Below are 20,982 nucleotides of genomic sequence, written 5' to 3'. Positions count from 1 at the left end.
TCAAAGGATTCCCATGCCTAGGGTCAAACATTGATCAGAGTGGTAACAGCAGTCAAGAAATAAGAAGAACACTAGGAATGTGTAGGGCAGCTATGAAAGAGCTAGAAATGATCCTGAAGAGTAAAACTGAGCACTAACATCTGAATAGTTCAGGCCACTGTATTCCCCATCACCATGTATGGATGAAAAGCTAGACAGTAAAGGAAGCTGACAGGAAAAAAAAATCAATGCATTCTAGATCTGGTGCTGGAGAAGAGTGCTGAGGATACCACGGACAACCAAAAAGAAATCTCCCTGGAAGCTAAGATGATTGCACTGAAGCTGTCATGCTTTGGCCACATAATAAGAATGGATGGATCACTAGGGGAAAAAAATAATGCTAGGAAAGGTAGAGGGTAGAAGAAGGAGAGGAAGATCACATTATTTTGCCCATCTTTCACCCCATAATTTGACTACACATGGATTCCAGCCTAGCTTCTTCAGAGTTAAGCACCCCACAACCTAGGCCTAACCAGACAAATTTGACACTTTTAGTTTCTCCCACATACATTAAAAAAAGAAGAAATTAAAAAAATTCTTCTATCCTGAAAATGAAGAAATTTGAAATTTTGGGGGGCAATTCTTAAAAAGATAATGAACTGAAAAGAAATTCTCATCCATCACCAGTTGAGTCACTGTCATGCTGAGGGCCAGAAATTTGAGAGATAGCAAATATCTCCATTCTTCCCCGTCAAAATCCAGGTTTTTAATCAGTTCATCATTTCCATCAAAGTACAAAGCAATAACCAGCACTGACTTCAGGAGGCTCATCAACATTGAACCTTTCCAAGTGTGATGGATAAAAGCACTGCAAGTAGTGTGGGAAGGTTTGATTACTTGCATTATGTGCATTCCCAAGAAGCTGTTCCTTCTAGTTTAAAGCATTTCAAACCCAAGCAGACACAGATGAAAACAGTATCTCCTAACCAGAATAGCTGTACCTCAGTGATAACAGGGCACTTTTAGTACAGTGTACAGCTGGGTATGAATAGCCTCTTTGTGCTTTTATCAAGGTGGCACAGGCTGTCAAAGATGGGAACATTTAACTGAATTCCTTGGTTGGAGGAGAAGTTCTTCAGCATCTTCCTGAGGTTGGAATTCATCATTAGTGTCTGCAATTGCTTCTTGTGAAAAATGTTTTCTTGTCGATGTTACTACAGGCTGGAGCTATCGCTTTTGTAGCCTGGGTGCCATTTTGCATCCTTGACAATGACTCCAATCTATCATCGATGCAGGATATTGTTGAGGGCAATGGTGGTTTTCTCAAAAGATGTGGGGATCAAGTGAAGAATATTCACCTAAAATTCTTAAAAAATTGACTTCTTTGTCCAAAGATGAGAATCACAGACATACTTTCAAATAAATAATTTCTGATTAATTTCAGTGCAACCCTAGACTAAGGCTTTATTGACTGTTATGTAAAGCTTTGTATATTTATAATGAGACATAAACTCTAATTTCTTTCCTAAGCCTTCAGGCAAAAGACAAAACATTTTTCTAATCATGAAAAAGTTACTTTTTGGACTATTTCCCAAATCCCCTAGTTGTAGTCTAAAAAGGTAGCTTTTCCAAGCTCTGAGTTCTTTGATATGTTTGTCGAAAAACTGTAATGTGTTTTTTGCATTATACAAATGATCCAAAAGGGACACTGTATCTTTTCTTCTAGTTTCTCTAGATCAGTGGTATCCTTTATTTTTATTTATTTTTTTATTTAATTGCTTTGGAAACAGTTGCTCATACTTCTAGGTAACAGAGAGAAAGAGAAGCCTGAGCTCCAAATGGATGTTGGCAGTGATGGTGTTTTGTATTAGGAGTTACAAGGATGTGACAGATGAATCCAGACAGCCCAATGTTATGCTTCACTGTGCAGTGGCTGCATTGCATCAGATTTCTTGCTTGATTCCCACTCTCTGTGGTTCTAGCAACCAACCATGGTCTTCAGTCAGGGAACCAGCAGACATTGCTATCTTTGGATGTTGGTATTCATGGACCTCATTCAGGTTGAGAATGAAGGGGGAAAGGAACAAGGGATGCCTGAGGTACTTTCCGGAGCACCAGGGTGCTGCTCTCAATGAACAGAAGGTGCTCATTGTGCATGTACCTAGCTTGGAAGCTTCTTAACCGAGCCATTATACCACCATATTACCTTGAGCATATCCATTCTCATCTCATTTAAGAAGCTAAGCAGAGTCAGGACTGTTTGATACGTGGATGGGAGACCACCAGGAAATACCAGGGATATCCAGGTATGGATAAGGATGAATCCTGGCTAAAATACTACACAGTGATGGAAAGTTAACAGTACTGGGTTAGTGAGACCAGTAGTCTAACTCAGTCTAAAGCAACTTATTGTTCTTCTACTGTTGAGAAATGGAATAGTAGATTAAAGAGACAGTGACATGATGCTCTGATAAGGAAGTTAAGTGTACTCTGATCCCACGGTACTCTACTGGAAATCAAGACTCACAATTGTAGACAACAATTGACAACACAGAATAACCTTAAATGCCCCTTTAAAGCATAATAAATGGGAGAGGCTATGGGAAGAAACTCCGAAGTGAGGTGCTGCTCCAGAAAAGGCTCTGTCTCAGGTACCTAGTTATTGAGCCTCCATAGTAGGGGTTGGCACATTATAACCCTCTAAATATTTCCTGAGTATAACTTTCATGATCATCAAAATGAGCTAAGCTGGCTAGCTGATAGGAATGGCAATCCAATGACACGCATATGTCCACACATTGCCTACACCTGCTCTATGACCCTATATAACAGAGCTTCTAATGATGGTAGGAAATTCCTGGCAAATTCATACATTGTACCAAGGTGTGTAAACTTTTAGGTAGGTGCAAACCATCTTCAAAAAATTACTAGAATGAAGATTCTTTTAAGGGAAACTGCTACAGGTAATTTTAAAAGAAATGGCCATGATTGCCTTCCATGCCAGTGGTCCAGTAAATCTACTCTGCAGCTTACTCTGAAGTTTAAAGAAATGGTCAAAGGTGCTAGACCTGTAATGCCTTCCAAAAGAGTTTAGTTTCAGAAAACAAAACAGACCCACTGCAGTTGTGCCCTCCTCCAGCAGAGTCTGACAGCCACCTGAGTTCTCCAATGGAAAAGAGGGTAAGAGAGACAGCTCCAAGTCCTTAGGAAAGGCGAAGGCTTCAGTGTCTGGCACAAACCCAGTCCCTCCTCCACAGGTAAAGTGAAAAGTTACACAATGCAGTGGGGAAATTCCCTCTTGAAATACAGTCTACAAATTGTGTGGGATTGAGTCAGTGGCCTTTATAAATCAGTGATCTCCCCCCCCCCCTTGCTTTGCTGGAAGCAAACTTTGGCATGATAGACTGGCGCTTTGCACCAGCTTGCGGTCAAAAGTACGGCTTGGGAGAGCAGAGGGTCTGCATGCTCCTGAGCATTATCATGCTGCAGGTGCCATCTTGGCATGCTGCCATTTATACGGCACGGGTGATAATGATGTGGCTCTTGTGCTGGGTCCAAATGGCATGGCACACGAGGGACATCACAGTGCCACTCCTGGGCACTTATAGCGCCTCGGCAACAGTGGAGAAAGGAGCAACATTTCTTGGTTCCTTTTTCCCAGCTCATCGTTGCCGCACTGTTTGGTTGGTGTGGCCACGATCCGGGGAAGAAATGGGCAGCCTCTGTCCGCTCCTTTCTCTTAATCTGTATAGGCTCTTGGTTTCTCTCTCAGCTTGCGTCTACTGTGAGATAAGACCCTGTGATTTACAACGTGGGTCTGTTTCTTGACTCCTATATCTTTCTACTCCTATGTGGACTCTAATTTAAGACTCATTACCTGGGACTTGTTCCTTTGGGTACTGCACTTTTGGTACTCTGCATTCTGTTGCAGCATGAGAACAGGACAGGAGCCATCTAGGATTCAGCATGTTAGACAGCACCTTTAAAGTCCAGCATAAAAATATGGATTGTATTTACTGCCTGAATGACATGAAAACCATGACTTTCCACTGCCTCCAGCCAAGTCAGACATGGGTGTGCCGGCTCAGGATGATGGAGTTGTGTTCCAACACACCTGGATTCATTGGTTAACTGTTTCCACAGTACACTGAAGGAATAAGGGGGCTCCAAATAATTAGATTAGATTAGCCATATGCAAAAGAAGACAGAACTCTTAGACTTTCAGTAGTGGCTGTTCAATCTACATTTGCTGAAACATCTGATCTTCTGAACAACTGTCCAGTGTAGAAGATTCCAGTGCTCTTTTACATCTCTGGCTATCCTATATTCTACTAAATTTCATAGACTCGGCCATAGCCCTGGGTATATTTACATTTACATGGAAGGAAGCACCACTGAACACAGTGGGATGGACTATTAAGTAAGCATGAACCCAATGGATTTTGCATCCATGTGAAAGAATGCAAAGTTGCAGTCCTATGGAGATTTGTATGTGGGTAGAACATTCTTGGTTGCTGTTTTAAAGTAATTTCCTTAGGAATAAGGCCCATTTCATTCTTTGGGACGTGCTTCCAAATAGTCATAATTATAGAATCATAGTACCATAGAGTTGGAAGTGTCCCTTTGGTCCATCAGATCCAGCCCCCTTGTCAATGCAGGATCTGCAGCTAGACTCTTCCCCACCAGGTACCTGTCCACCTGTTTTTTCAAGACATCCAGAGAGGGAGACCTCACCACCTGTCTAGGCAATTAGTTCTATCACCAAACCGCTCTCAGTTAGAATTTTGCTGTAGTCTTTTAAGCCCCATAGGATTCTGTGCTGATCACTCTTTATTTTGTCATGCACAAAAAAAGTATGCAAGTCAGCACCCCCACCCACCCATCCACCCAAAAAAGAAAAGAAAGCACCAGAGAGAAAGGAAAGCTGAACACACAGATGGGATGAGGTTTGCTGTACTTCTTCATGTGCCTCACTTTTGAAAAACACTGATTTGCACATACTGTAATTAATTCTCCAGGAATCAAGGTGCATAATCAAATATTCACAGTACTCACTAGAGAGAGGCGAAGTATGCATGTAGTTTTCCCCACTGCCATGCCTCTTCTAACTCAATGATGACCTTGAATAAAGAGTTTCACAAAAGAAAAAGTGCAAGAGGTTGATTGGAACAGATATATTCAAGGTGTCACCCTCCACCTCCGCCTCTAGAGTCTGAGCCAATGATGGGGGTGGGAGGGTATTGGGCCTGGACCTCAAGCTTAATAAGATCCTCATACTGAAATATTATTTTTAGCACCTGATGAGTTTCACACATTCTTATGCAAAACCATAGTGGTCCCTAATGTAACACTTTCTCAGCTTATACCTGCAAATTTAAGCATGAAGGCAGGATATTAGAGATGTGTTTGTTAATTTGGTTGGAAAGAACAAATTGTGACTCATTTTGGTTCCTTATTTTGTTTTCTTTTTTTAAAAAAAATCTTCTTGCTCTCTCTCTTTCTCTTTTAGTCATTGTTTTTAATATTGCTGAAAGTGTCTTACAAAAAGCTCAGGTTAAGCACCATCTTTTTAAAAAGATAAATCAGAGTCCTTCAGGAAGCAAAAAAAAATCTGACAACTATTTGGGGTCAGAAGATCTGTAGGTCCATCTCCCTCCATCATCAGCAAAAGGATCAAATTTGATGGCTTCAGTACAGCAGTCTTACTATTTGGGCAGATGGAGCACTGCTCACCAAATCCTCAACACCCTTCCCAATCTGTGGATGTGGGTATGTGGGGTGGGGGCACCATGTGTACTTAGACTTTACAAAGGAGTTGGCTGTATAGCAAACTGAAGGTAGATGGCTTCACCTTTGGTGACTTCTTTGTCTGTGTCACTGGTGACTCCACCTTCCAACCTACCTGTGGGTCACCACTGTATGTAACCCACCACTGAGTCTTGTTATTGTTAAGTACCATCAAGTCACTCTGTTAATAGCCCTGCTCAGGTCTTGCATACTCAGGACCATGGCTTCCTTGATTGAATCTATTCACCTGTAAGTTTATCCACTTTGCACTTTCCCCACTGCCTTCTACCTTAACAAGCATTATCTATATGTAATTATTTTGAATTTACAGATGTTCCTTCCTGGAACTCCACAGCTGTTCTAAAAGTTGTACAGAAGAATAATGTAAATTTCCCCTATATTTACCACTACTATTCCTGACATCATGCTGGGTACTAATGTGGCTACTGGCAATGTATATGGTTTGACCAGATTCTATTATTATTATTATTATTATTATTATTATTATTAACCTTTATTTATAAAGCGCTGTAAATTTACACAGAATCATGGAATCATAGAGTTAGAAGGGATATAGGGGCCATGCAGTCCAACCCTCTGCTATGCATAAAAAAGCCATAAACTAAAACCATGGAACCATAGATTTGGAAGTGTTCTCATGGGCCGGTGAGTTCTCTGCTGAAGCCTCTGCTCAGTGCAGGATTTATAGGGTTGCCATAATTGTCCACTAAAACCCCGGGACAAAATGTAGGACAAAATCTAGACCAAATTGTAGGAGAACTGCAGGACAAAACTCAGCCCAAAATGTAGGACATTTAAGAAAAATAGAGGACCTTAAATGTCCTAAATTTTGAGCTGAGGTTTGTCCTGCAGTTTGGTCTAGATTTTGTCCTACATTTTGTCCCGGATTTTAGTGGACAATTATGGCAACCCTACAAAGCATCCCCAGCTGGTAGCTGTCCAGCCCTTTTTAAAGACATCCAGAGAAGGAGATCCTACCACCCCTCCAAGATTCTAGTACAAATAAACAGGGAAGAGAAGGAAGAAGAAAAGTAGTTGACCTTTGATTCTGGGACCCTGGATGGGGGGGGGTCATGTCTGGGGTGACTGAGCCCTTCTGAAATAATCAGGCACCAGGGATCAGGACCACTAAGACACCTGTGTAGTTGAGCCCCCAGGTGAATGATCTGCCAGAAGTATCTTAGTTCAAAGCCATCATAGCATTCTATATTTTCCCCTTTCCTTGATGTATTAATTTTATGCTTAAACAATTTTAAAATGTTTTATTTATTATTCTGTCATCATCTTCATGGTAGTTGCCTTGTTAACTGCTTTAGTTGGTGGTATTACGGCTATTAGCTGGATTCTGTGCTTTTACTGTTCTGTAAAAACATACCCATAAATACTAAAATTCCTAATGACCTGTCTGCCAGGGATGAACCCTTCTCCCATATACACATCTTCAGAATTGTTCCATGGTCCCTGCCTTGATTAAAATCTAAAATCTTTGGGCTTGATACTACTTTATTTGTATTCCCAAAGGTACTCCTTTTCTGCTTCCTTCATTTTAGCATTCATATCGGAAACAATTATGAATTATGTTGTATTCATAAGCCATTTTTTCAGGTCTGTCTCTCTGACATCCTGTGGCTCTTGGGTAAACAACGTTCTTTTAAATCTGGCATAACATCTGCTATCAACAAACTCCTTTATTCAGAACAGGAAGGATCCAATCGGCCAGGAAAGTGTACTGGAACTGGTCTATTGCAATGGTTATAGCTACATTTTATGCCAACATGCATGGGGAATACATTCTACTGACGCTTGCTACTGAGCTATAGGGTTTTATTGTAACCAAAGCTCTATATAGAAAGCAAGTGGTGAAAATCCTGTGGCCCATCAGATGCTGCTGGACTGCAACACCCAGCATTTACTTTGCTGGCTAGGACTGCTGGAAGATGCAGTCCAACACTTTCTGGAGGGCTACATGTTTCCCTGCCTTGCTGTAAATGTTTGTAAATGCCTCATTTATTCATTTATTCACTGACTGATTACTGTTCTATCCTTTTCCCAACATGGGACCCAAGGCAGCCTACAATGAGGTAAAAATAGGTGAATCTAAAAAATCTGATGATGAAAAAGTTAAAACCCAATTAAACAAGATTATCATCTCAAAATGTCATTAATTTTAAAAGGCGTAAAATAATTTTTAAAAACATAACATTAAAGATAAAACACAGTGCACGTACCATTAAAAGGCTCACCTCAACCACTGAACCATCAGATGCCTGTCTAAATAAAAAGGAAGGCGGAGAGGAGCCCAGCCTAGCCTTCTGCAGAAAGAAATTCCACAACCTGAGAGCAGCCGCTGAGAAAGCTCACTCTCTCCCATCAATGTCATATGAACATGTGAAGAAGCAACAGTAAACCATTGAGCCCAAATGCAATTGTCAGTCTCAGCTAGATTTGACCAGTTCAGTCACACAAACTTACATAAGTGTTGACTTAACAAGTTCTTATTGGGTCAATGGGTCTGTTCTACTTCAGACTAACAACTGGTTTTCAGTCCTCAGACTAATGCCATTCCCTTGGTGTTAATGCATGTGGCAGTTGCTCCCTCAGGCAACTTGTGATCAGTCTTAGTGCAAAGAGATTGCTCCTGTGCATGAAAGGTATCCTGTGCTGTCCTACTTTTATTAAAGCAGACTACTTCAGACTAAATTAAATCATGTGCAATTTGGAACCCCAAATAGCTTCTTCTGACAGTCTGCAAGGCCACACACCCAAGAGAACATGTCCAGGGTACTGCATTGAGTCACTTCAACAAACCTGTCTGAGCACTAAGCAGGTCTTTTGTAAAACTAATAAGCCTTAATTGCCCATTCAAGATCAAGACAATGACAATACTTTTCATGACAACTGGGATGCCTCAAAACAATATCATTGGTAGTATGGTATTGTACTTTCCCTGCTCTTGTTTCCAATGAATCAGGAGAATTCCCGCAGTACATTGTACTGTACTCTAAGCCTGCAATTTTATAAACCAGCACAGCATAGTGTAATGTTTTGAATCCTCAGCCATGGAAACCCATTGGGTGACCTTGTGCGAGTGACATGCTCTTAGCCCCAGAAAACCCTATGATAGATTTGTTTTAGGATCAACATGCATCATAAATAACCTGAAAGCACACAATAGCAAACAACAGAAAAACACTGGTCCCCCAAATCTCCATCTAACTTAGGTGCTAACTTAGGCGCAAAGCGCCGGCCTGGATACGTGCTAGGGTTGCCTCAGGGCATCCTTTCCAGATGCCCTGCAACCCTAGCACGTAACCACAGTGTTGTAATGGCGGCACCCTGTCTACATGGCTGCTGCCATTACAACATCACAGCTGCACTGCAGCCAAACAATGCGGCATGGACATGATGTCCTGTCACCGCTGCAGGGCAGTTTGGAGCTCCTTCCGCCACACATATCGCTGGTGCGGCCTTTAAATGGATGCGCCAGTAATACAGAGAGAAAGGGGCCAAGCGGCCCCTTTCTCCCTTTCCCCACCACTGTCGGGGTGTCCTTGGGGCATGAAACCCCAAGGATACCCCTTTCCAGGCCACGGAGAAGCAGCATTTTGCCGTTTCCCCAAGGCCAAGAAAAGCAGTGGGTCGGGGCTTCCGGGGCTGCTGCTGAGGCAGATGAGGCCCCGTTCTGTCGGGGAAAGGGGTGGATGCAGGCCGCCTCAAAGGGGTGGTCTGTATCCCACCATGGTCAGTTATAAGCAGTTGAAGTCCAAACCACCTGGCCAACGTTTCTGCATTAATACTGGTTGTTGTTGTTGTTGTTGTTGTTGTGTGCCTTCAAGTCATTTCCAGTTTTTGGTGACCCTAAGGCGAATCTATCATGTTTTTGGTTTTGTTTAGTTTTTTGGTTTTTTGCAAGTTTCTTCAGAGGGGGTGTGCCATTGCCATCCTCTGAGGCTGAGAGAGTATGAATAGAGACTGATAATAAACCACACTGAATACAGTGGAGCTTACTTCTGGATAAATCTACATGAGACTGTGTCCTAAAAGCTTTATGCAAACTAAAATGGAAAAAAATGCATACACATTATAGGCTGGAGTAAAGAAACTATGAGGAGAAAGAAAATGAAACCCCTAAACAGTTTTTTGATTGCATCAGAGCTTGTGCAGTGCATCAATGGATGGATTCAGTCTCTGTTTTTACATTTCAGTAGTTGCACATGCTCTTGAACAAGTGGACTTTTGGGGGGGGGGCAGGCATTGGACATAGGATCTGATTTCATGTTTCTTGTGCAACATTCTAGCTGTAAATCAGCTCAAAATACCATAAAGGTACCAGATCCCATCTGATCTTGGAGCCAAGCAGGATCAGCCCTATTAGGTTTTGTAGGCTATATTTCAGAGGAAGGAACTAGCAAAACTGCCTCTGAGTCTTCCTTGCCTAAGAAAACTCTATGAGATTCATATGGTTGCCATAAGCAGGCTAGCAATTTGAAGGCACAGGCATGCATGCATGCAAGCACACACATCAGTTCTCCTCTGAGCATAAACTGCCTTCTATGTGTACAAGTGCACTGCTGGGTCAAACTGACCCAATTCACACTAGAGAGCTAAAGTGAAATGTGGGATTGTTTGGGTGGACAGAAAGAGGAAACAGATTTACAAATAGGGTTGCCATAAGGCAGGACCTCCAAACCGGGACAAATGTAGGACAAATGTAGGGCCACATTTTCCCAGGTGTGTCTCAACTTGGGAGGGATTTATGGGGCAGATCCAAAGCCTTTTTTCTTTTCAAATGGGGGCAAAGCCTTGAGAAGCCCTTGACCCCTGAGAAGAAGAGGAGGGGGGCTTAGAGAGAGGAAGAAAGAGAAAAAGAAGATGAGGAGGGGGAAGAAAGGAAGAAAAAGGAGAGGAGGAAGAGGAGGGGAAGAGGAGGAGAAAAAAAAAAAACGGAATAACAAGAAGAAGAGAAGGAGGGGAAAGAGAAAGAGGGGAAGCAGCTTGCCTGAATGCAAATTCCTCCCTGCTTGGATGTTGGAGTATGCCCAAATAAGGAAGCAGAGGGCTGGCCAATAGAGGCAGGGCAGTGCAGCAGACCCCACCCCTGCTGGTTTCAGTCGTCCTGCTGCTGCTCCAGACAAGCTGCACAGGCAGCACTCTATAAAAGGGAGGCAGCAGCCTGGGAGCTCAGAGTTGGGCAGCCACCTGGGAATGGGGGCGGGGGCGGGGGCGGGACGGGACCGGGCACGCCCCCCAGGAGTGTATTAACATCTGAAAAATACCAAATGCAGTCCCCTCCCTCTTTGAACAATAAGCACAAAAATGACTAATGACTAATGCTGAGTACACTTGCTTGGAAATAAAAGTCCAGCAAACCAACTGTGTGTTGGCTCTCAGAAAACATGGCTGCAGTTGTCTATTTGTGTCCCTTCAAGGATTATTTCTACTGACTTAAATGTAGACATGTGTTCTTCAATGTTTTCTCTTTCTGAGACATGCCATAAGCCTCACAAATGGACAGATTTCTGGGATAAGATCTGCCATTTACCCCTATGGGTCTCAGGAGTTGCAAAGTGTTTGGGGGGGGGGGGTTTCCCACGCAGAGAAAAGAAGGTCCAAGCAATTTCTTTTCCACCCCACTCAAAAAACTTTAATGGTGACCCATTTTAAAAGTCTATTGATTTATTTGGTAGCCTGCCTGCAACTTGCAGGCCACAATGATGTGACTAAGTTAGACTTGGTGGGCACCAAATTGTCTAGGCCAATTCTGTTGAAAGATCCACGAAAGAAATAGCACTGGCAAGATGCCAGAGGATGGATCCACAGGTATTATGAATTTGTGTAAAAATAATCATTACAGAAATGTTTTCTGTGCTGTTGTCATTATTAGCATAATAACATAACACTATTCATTCCAGTGCTCTAAAGGACATCCAAAACACACAGATAACTGAATGTTCAGACAAATATGAGGAAGTACCTTTCCGAGAGCTACATGGACAGCACAGTGAGTTCAGGAGGATTTTAAAAAGCAAACAGTGAGTTGACAGTATTAAAGGTGCTTTGGCACAGATGCTAATTCAGTGCTAAGCACCACATTTGGGCCAGCAGGTATTCAGTCTTGAATGTCATATAATCCAGGATAGAAGCCATTTTCAAACTGAATGCACATTCCAGGCTCTTTTAAGGTAGTAATTTGAATCTCAGATGTAGAAAATGAAAAAGCCAACATAATCAAGGAGATGGCCTGAAAATATCGAAGCAACCCGATATTTGGATAACAGGGTTCTTTCTGCAGTGTGTTACTGTGTATATAGTGTTTTCTGGTAGATTGCAGCAAAAGAGTGTGCAGGCTAGCTTAAAGGCATACAGACCTTTTAAGAAGACAGAACTGCTGATCCTGAAAAGTGATTATTAAGGCACTTAATAGCTCATCTATACCACAGATGAAAACTGGTTTAATAGTGAGTCTCTGATGAGGGAACCCTGCATAATGCCAATCTGTCAAGAGGGACTAGAGACCTTTAATGTGGTATCCTGAATACCCTGTCCTCAGCAGTTTTTTGGTGAAAAGCTACAGTGGCTAAACTGATTTTTTAATGATACAGTTTTATAGTACAGATGTGTCATCCCTATTTTTATTGGAGATATATAAAAGCCCTTTGAAAATGTTACCCTATGGATTTCCTGAAGTATTTTTCTTCCAGTTTTACTATGGTCTGGTGAACTCTATGTACAGTATGTGAAAGAGAGAGGGTGAGGAGGAAGGTTTTGAAGAAGATTTACAGGTTGTCACAGAGATGCTACTATAGGCCACCTTCTCATAAAGCAAAGGAGGCCTTTTGGATTACATCTCCCGTAAGTCTTCTGGGGAACTCTGAAACACTTGGAGGACCAAAGATGCCACAGTATCTTTTGAAAATGAACCTATCATGGCTTTTTTGGGAGTGGGGGGATTTACCATGGGCATACTTGTAGACTCTTAGGCCAAGAGAGTATAACTTGCCCAGGGTCACCCAGTGGGTTTCTATGGCTGAGCAGGGATTTGAATCCTGGTCTCCCAGAGTTCCAGGCTGGCTCTGCCTAGACTATAATGTGCCTAGACCATAACGTATAGGATTATCTATCATAAAAATTGCATCTTTGTTCTCATGTCCAGGGAGATGGAGCTGCTGGGAAACGAGGCTGGGTAAACCAAGCAAAGTCACCAAGGTCTCATTTCTGTGACCCTCGCTCAGCAGCAGAACACACGCTGTGAAAGTAGAAGGCCTCAAATTCACTCCCTGGCATCTTCAGATCACAAGTTGACAGCAAAGACTTCTGTCTGTGACCCCGGAGAACTGCTGCCAATCACAGAAAACAATACTGATGGAGGGGCTAATAGTGTCTCTAACCTGGTATAAGGCAGCCTCTCATGTTCCTAGGAGCAGGACTTGAAAAGTTATTTTCAAATGTAGTTATTAGCTACAATTATACCATCCCAAGATATCCCCCCCCCCACAGTAGTTAGTTACTGTTTTAGTTGCAATATTTGAAAGGAGCATCTTACTTTTCTGTTCCTCACAATTAACTAAAAGAATAGCTTCTAGTAACTTTCAGAAAACATTTGGAGGATGCCAGCTGCTGCCTTGCAGTGCAAAACACTTGTCCCTCTAATCCACCTTGTCATTGTCTCAGCACCTACAACAGAACACGCGGCATCAGCACAAGACATAGCACAAACAATCGCTTGAACAATGTGATATTTCTCCTGTACCTTTTACTGAGGCCATATCCCTGTAACTAGAAAAATAACCACAGAAGCACACTTGTACTGTAAAAGAGATGACATTATCCTTCCCTGAGTTACAACTGCAATGTAATTTATTATAGTGTTATTTATTTTTTGTTAAAAAAAGGATTAACTACACATCACTGATTATCTATTCCAAAGCTTTGCCAAACAGACTTGTAATAGGATGGTCCTAATCCACTTGGTAAGTAGATTGTGTAAATAAGTGGATCCCTTTCTTGTCCACCAATGAGCTCCTTGTGAAAAATCAGTTTCATATAGCAGTGGACATGGAGCTAATTTGTCAGAAAGAGATCATTAGTGATAAGGAAGTGATTCCAAAGCTGTTCATACAATGTGTGACTGTGTTCTTCCCCGAGGGGAAAAAGTGATTAAGGTTCTCTTTTTTCAGTTCATTTTTCATAATCCTTGAGGGAAATAGGCATTCTTTCATATAACTCATCAGTTACTCTCCAAGTCCAACTAAATTTCAATGAGATTTACTTTCAAGGAAGCCAGGAAGATAAGTCTAGATTTCATGATGGGCTCCTTTTTCTAAACAGCAGGACAAGGAAAACCAATACTAGAAACCTTTTATTATTGTGTGCTTTCAAGTACAGTGGTGCCTCGGGTTACGAAATTAATTCGTTCCGCGGCACCGTTCGTAACCCGAAAAGCCTTCGTAAGCCGAATTGCCATAGGCGCTAATGGGGAAAAGCCGCGATTCCGTGCGAAAAAGCCGAAAAAAGCACCAAAAGTTTTTTCGTAACCCGAAAAAACATTCGTAACCCGAAACAATAATTCCCTATGGGATTTTTTCGTATCCCGAAAATTTCGTAACCTGGGTATTTCGTATCCCGAGGTACCACTGTAGATGTCAACTTATGGTGACCTTGTCATAGGGTCTTCTTGGAAGATTTGTTCAGAAGAGGTTTGCTATTGCTCTCCTTTTGGGCTGAGAGAGTGTAATTTGCCCTAGACCATCCACTGGGTCTCCATGGCTCAACAGAAATTTGAACCCTGGTCTCCTACAGTCCTAGTCCAACACTCAGACCCCTACAACATGCTATGATAAGCAGACACATAACAATCCCACTGTTCATTAGAATTCCCAAAAGTACACCTAGAACTGCAGGCTTGGGTAACTCTGGAATACACTAACTAAGAACTTGAGATATTCATTGACTTTTCTCCATCCTTGAAAACCGCAAGATTTCTAGTTGTAAAGGTAATTTGAGATATCCCTTGGGTGCAAAAGAAAAGGATGAGTATCCATGAAGAAGCATAGTGAGATACCTCTGCAGCAGAAGGAAAAGCAGCTGATTCAAGGGCATTGGAATGACTATCAAATGCATCGAAATGGTCCCTTGGTTAGAATGCCTCAAGCTCTTGACTGCAATTCCACCTCCTCCAGCACCATACACCAAAACAGCACAATTAAGACTATCTAACCAGAACATTTGCAGGATCCTTTGGAGGGAGAGATATTTAGCAGAGTTTCAGCCTGAAGCTTATCTGGAGGATGGCAGTCACTGTTTCTTCACTCTAAGTAGTGTTTCATCTGACCTTTCCAGAAGTCCTTTCTCCATATTATTTATTTATTTTTTATTGCAACAGCTCTTCTGAAACCTTTGTGACTGATATCTACCCAGCGGGAAACAGCTGTATTTCTGGAACATTATTACATTTTGGTAGGGGGTATCATCCTTTTGTCATTTTTAACCAGTTAGACATAATTTTGGTTCTGCTAATCATATCTCTGACAACATTCATTTGACATTTATTTGGACATTTTTGCTTATAGGGGACCAGCTGCTGGTGGTGGACACTGTTTCCACTTAGTCTTCCCTGCCTCTAGATCTACTCCATCAGACTCTTTTTCCCCACATTTTACTCCATAAATGGAAACAAAATTACCATCCATCATTTAATTTAATCATTGTGAAGGGGACTGCAGCACTGGATGTACCATCTTTCTGATCCTGTGCTTTAGTATTAGCATTGCCCCTCATTCAGGTAGAGACCACTGGGAAATCAATGGGGTAGAGGCCAATATATATATATACTTTTATATTCCTAAATTTGGCTTCAAAACTGCACTGAGGGCTGCAATTCTACTTACCAAAGAGTTGGCCCCTTTGAACCCAGTGGGATTTAAATCAGAGTAAACATACAGAAGGAGAGCCAGAATGATGTGGTGATTTTAGCATTGAACTATGACTCTGGAGACCAGGGCTCAATTCCCAGCTCAGCCATGAAACCCACTGGGTGACCTTGGACAAGTCACACTCTCTCAGCCTCCAGTGAAGGCCACGGCACACCTCCTCGGAACAAATCTTGCCATGAAAACCCCATGATAGGTTGGTCTTCGGGTTGCCATAAGTCAGAAAGGACTAGAAGGCATACAACAACAAACATACAGAGGACATGACGGCATCTGACTAACATCTCTTCTTGTTTCTGCTTTTCCTCCTGTTAGGTTTATAGCATCTTGCCTGATGTAGAAGCCCATGGAACTTCGAAAGCTTGCAACAAATATATTGTGCATTTCGGTTGGCCAACAAAGGTATCTATCACTGATGGATTTTTGTTTGTATTTAACACAGCTGAGTCGTATTACCAGTCCCAACTAGATTTTAGCCATTGAATCAAGTGGATTTACCTCCTCCTTGACTCATCCTGCAACACTTGATACAATGGATCTACTCTAGTTAGATTAACAGATCTTCAGCCACTGCCTTTACATTTAACTGCAATGTTCTTTGCAACTGCAGTGCAATGGATTTCAGCCTTACTCTGAAGCTGCCTCTCTTTCTAAAGCACCTAACTTGGCTTTGAAAGGCAGTGTCTCTTAGATCTTAGAGGCAGGCCATATAGCAACTTTTCTCCTTGCAGTCCATCCTCTTTGTGTCCTCCTCACTTTCCAGGCCACTCTCCCAGTTCCTTACCCTGGGATTTCCAAGGAGTCTGCTTTTTGTATGCGGTCTGGTTCACAGGTGCCCTACCAAAAAGACTGGAAAACGCAGCCTCACCTGCATGTCTCTCTCTCTGTATGCAAGTGCCATCAGAGAGAAATTGCCTGCTGAGCAGATACTCTTCAACCCAGGGAACTCACAAGCTCCTCTGGCTCCCCAGGTTGGGAAAATAATAATAATCAAGGGTTAAAGAAAGGAATCCTATGGAAACCTACTTGGTGACTCTCGGCATGTCACACTCTCTCAGCTTCAGAGAATGGCCATGGCAAAAATCAAAATAAAAAACACACCTTTAAGGAAACTTGCAAAAAAAAACCCTATAATAGGGTCAGAAAGGACTTGAAGGCACACAACAACAACAACAACAACAACAACAACAAGAAGGTAAAGGCATTGAGGCTGGATATGCCTAACCTGAATGGCAAAATTCAAAGATATAGTTGTGTTAGTCTGTAGACTCAGTAAGCAGAGATCTTGCAGCACCCTTGAGACTCACTGAGAGAAAGAAATTGGCAGCAGGAGCTTTCCTAGACTTCAGTCTCCTTCCTCAGTTGCATTTGGTGGAGTGGAAGCCAGGCACAAACATATACAGTGTATGCCATTGGTACGTGAGGATGTCATTTCAAAGGATTTGTAATTTGGACTGACATCTTTACATACCAATGGTGCGTATGTGTATGTGTGTGTGTATCTGTACCTGGCTTCATCCACTCCACCAAATGCATATGAGGAAGTAGACTGAAGTCTAGGAAGGCTCCTGCTGCGAATTTCTTTTCTTCAGTGAGTCTCAAACATGCTACAAGATCTCTCTGCATACCGAATGGCAAAGTTATAGCGGAGAAACAGGGGAGGGTCTCTTGTGAAAGGGTGAATTGCACCCATGGTGTTGTGATCTGAGGGTTGGGGATCAGGGTTCGAAACCCCCACTGAAACCCAGGAGTCCCGTCACACTCTCTCAGCCTCAGAGAATGGCAATGACAACTCTCCTCTCGGAAGAAACCTGCCCAGGAGAGGCTCGCCTTAAAGGGGGAAAGGGCTTGAAGGCACCCAACAATCACAAAGGAGTGGAGGAGGGGAGGAGAGAGAGAGAGAGAAAGAGAGAGGGGAGGAAAGGGGGAAGTTGGGGCTTGCCTGGTGATGCCAGGGCATGCAATGTCAATGCCCTACCTGGAAAGGAGAAAGGCGAGCTGCGTCCGGATCCCAGGCAGTCCCTGTCCGACAGAGAAAGCGGATGATGGGAGCCTTGGACCATGATGCTGGGGCTCTCAGCATCCCCCAGGAGCCTTAAGGAGACGGAGTGGTCCTCTGCCTCAGCATCCTCGCCTCTTGCGCTGCCCCTGGCTGCAAGACATCTCCTTGGGTCACCCTCCCAAGCTTTCTGAAGGCGTTTCAGCGCCGAATTAGTACTCCAGATCCTGGCACTCTTTCTCCACCCCCCTCCAATGCCTCCCTCCTTTTCACCGCCTTCCCCCCTCCCTCTTCGCTTCTGCCTCCCAGACCCCAGAGCATCTCTCAGCCCGACCTGCCAAGGGGAGTTTTAGCCCTGGATTATGACAAGAAGATGAAGAGGAGAGAGAGAAACACGGGGGGGGGGGTGGTGGCGCTGGGAGAAGGGGGGCAGACCCAGGCTTTCCTTCCCCTTATCACACCCGACTCAAAGAAGTTATGAAACCAAGGCGACTCCAAGCTGCATCCACAGGAGTATAGGGTCAGATCGAGGGAAGTCATACTGCCACTTTGTTCTGCTTTGGTCACCTGGACTGCTGTGTCCAGATCTGGGCACTACAGTTCAAAAAAGGATGTTGAGAAGCTGGAGGGTGTCCAGAGGAGGGCGACTAAAATGGCCAAGGGTCTGGAAACCATGCCTTATGAGGAAAGACTTAGGGAGCTGGGGATGTTCAGCCTGCAGAAGAGAAGATTTAGAAGTGGTATGATAGCCCTGCTTAAGTATTTGAAGGAGTGTCATATTGAGCAGGGAGCAAGCTTGTTTTCTGCTGCTCCAGAGACTAGGAAACAGAACAGTGGATTCAAACTATAGGAAATGAAAATGAGATTCCACCTAAACATTAGCAAGAACTTCTTGACAGTATCAGCTGTTGGTCAGTGGAGCACACACCCTCGGAGGGGGGTGATGTCTCCTTCTTTGGAGGTCTTTAAACAGAGGCTGTTGGGGATGCTTTGATTGTGAGTTCCTGCATGGCAGAATGATGTTGGATTGGATAGCCCTTGGGATGCCTTCCAACTCTTCTCTGATTCTAAGACAGCAAGAAGATCCCACAGACCACACACAGAAAGATCCAAGGTGCGGTACCCAGCCTTCTTTGCTAGAGAAGGCAGAAGACCCTTCAATCCCTGGATTCCTTAGGATGGAGCTGCAGGACCTTAAGTGGCACCAAACTGCCTTATTCCTACCGTGTTGTTGCACCCTGTGTGGAAGCTGAGATCTAGAGTGAGATTTTGTCGGTTGTGTAGGAGTGCTTACACCTTGGGGAGTTTTCCAGGCTTTGTGTGTGTGTGTGTGTGTGTGTGTGTGTGGTGGCAGGGCAGGGGACCTATGGAGGGTTGGTTAATTTTGTTATTTTGATTTAGCTACTGGTTGAAATCCCTCATCCCTTGCATGTGAGCCCTGTCCCTTCCCAGCACTAGTGCTGGTGCAGAAAGTTGGCTTTGACTTTGCTTTGCAGTGGTGGTTGCTCTCCCCAAGGAAAGGAAGGGGTGCCATGCCTTGCTTTCTGCTTCCAAAATCTTGTTTGTGAGGGTGACAGTGAAGCAGGAGCTCCTGATGAAGAAGTCCTCCCCATTACAACCTTCTTAAGTAAACCAAGCTCTTCTCCCCAGAGTCATCTGGAAATAAGGCTGCAATCCCACAGCTGTAAGATCCAAGGAAATGTCACAAGCCTTTTCAATTTGTATTTTTTCTCAGATTGAGCTTGGTCAAGTCACACTCTCTTAGCCTCAGAGAATTCCAAAGGGCAATCAGGGATTTAGCCAAGGTTTGTCCGTGGGGTCCGGACCCCTCCTTCCATTAGATACAATGAATGGTGTATGCTGCTGCGCTGCCGTGCCCAAGCCCCATTATAATGGTGGCACTTACTTGGACCCCCCCCCCCTTTTCCCAAAATCCTAGCTACGTCCTTGGGGCAACCCCCCTCCAAAGAAACTTGCCACAAGGAAACCCTATGATAAGTTTGCTTTAGAGTCTCCCTAAATCGCACTTGAAGGCACGCAACAAAAACAACCCAGTGCCTAAAGATGGACTGGGATGGGTTGCTTGCAACACAAGGTCCATTTCCTCGGGAGTAAGAGGGACTGAACTGAATAAGGTTTACTATGACATAGTAGAGTGGCTGGCACATGTCCTTAGAGGACTCTGGCTTCACAGTCGGGGGGGAGTTTAAGATAAGGCGGTTACAGAGATCAAAAGTCAAAAGTCGGGCGGCAAAACGAAAAGAAGGGAGAGAGAAAGAGATACCACCCCCAATAAACTGTGAACATGGGAATGCGAAGTAAATTTAGAGATTCCACCTCGGAGGGTGGTGGAGTCTTCTCCTTTTGAGGTCTTTAAACAGAGGCTGGATGACCACCTGTTGGGAGTGCTTTGATACTGTGTTCCTGCATAGCAGGGGGTTGGGTTGGATGGCCCTTGGCGTCTCTTTCAACTCTATGATTCTATGATTGTATTAAGACTAGTGAGTCAGTGTTGGCATTGGACTAGGACTGTGGAGACCAGCTGTTGGATCCTGGCTAGGGCATAGAAACCCTCTGGGCGACCTTGGGTAAGTCACACTCTCTCAGCCTCGGTGGACGACAATGACAACCCCCTTCTGAAGAAACTTGCCAAGAAAACCCAAGATAGGGTCTCCATAAGTCAGAAACTCCATGAAGGTGCACACAACAACAACAACAGCATGATGACTTCCATAGGACCCAGAAAAATGGATGCAAGCTACAGGAAAAGAGATTCCACCTAAACCTTAGGAGGAACTTCCTGACACTAAGAACTGTTCGACAGTGGAACACACTCCCTCAGTAAAGTTTCCTTCTTTGGAGGTCTTTCAACAGAGGCTGGATGGCCAGCTTTGGGGGGAGAGTGCTTTGATTGTGAGTTCCTGCATGGCAAAAGGGGGGGTTGGACTGGATGGCCCTTGGGGGGGTCTCTTTCAACTCTATGAATCTATGATTGTATGAGCTAGTTCTGTGATCCAGAAAGCAGATGCATTTATGTAGTCTAACATTTTATAAAATAAATAAATAAATGAAATCAGTCAATTCTTTCGACACACTAGGTATTTTTTGACAGGCTCAAGCATGCCAGGACCTCTAGTGAATGGTAACGGTAGCCTGCCTGGAGTCTTGTCCCCCTAACCCCTTTCCACTGCCAACATTGGGGATATTTACTGATAAGAGAGACATCAGTTCTTTCGATAAACAGAGGGATTGCATGGATTTAGTGCC

At 43.5% G+C, this 20,982-nt stretch overlaps 1 protein-coding gene across 1 annotated transcript in view; it reads right to left on the bottom strand.

The window, feature by feature from the left end:
* The window catches only part of CHRM2 (cholinergic receptor muscarinic 2), a 230,875-nt gene extending 213,063 nt beyond the window's left edge, over nt 1–17,812 (bottom strand). Inside the window, exon 1 of the mRNA XM_042466448.1 lies at nt 17,695–17,812. The gene's annotated coding sequence lies outside the window, so the exon portion shown is untranslated. The remainder of the gene's footprint in view (nt 1–17,694) is intronic.
* Between the last annotated feature and the right edge of the window lie 3,170 nt (nt 17,813–20,982).

This window comes from Sceloporus undulatus, chromosome 5 (assembly GCF_019175285.1).
Source record: "Sceloporus undulatus isolate JIND9_A2432 ecotype Alabama chromosome 5, SceUnd_v1.1, whole genome shotgun sequence".
Classification (NCBI taxonomy): domain Eukaryota; kingdom Metazoa; phylum Chordata; class Lepidosauria; order Squamata; family Phrynosomatidae; genus Sceloporus; species Sceloporus undulatus.
This window is presented reverse-complemented; position numbering and strand designations above follow the sequence as displayed.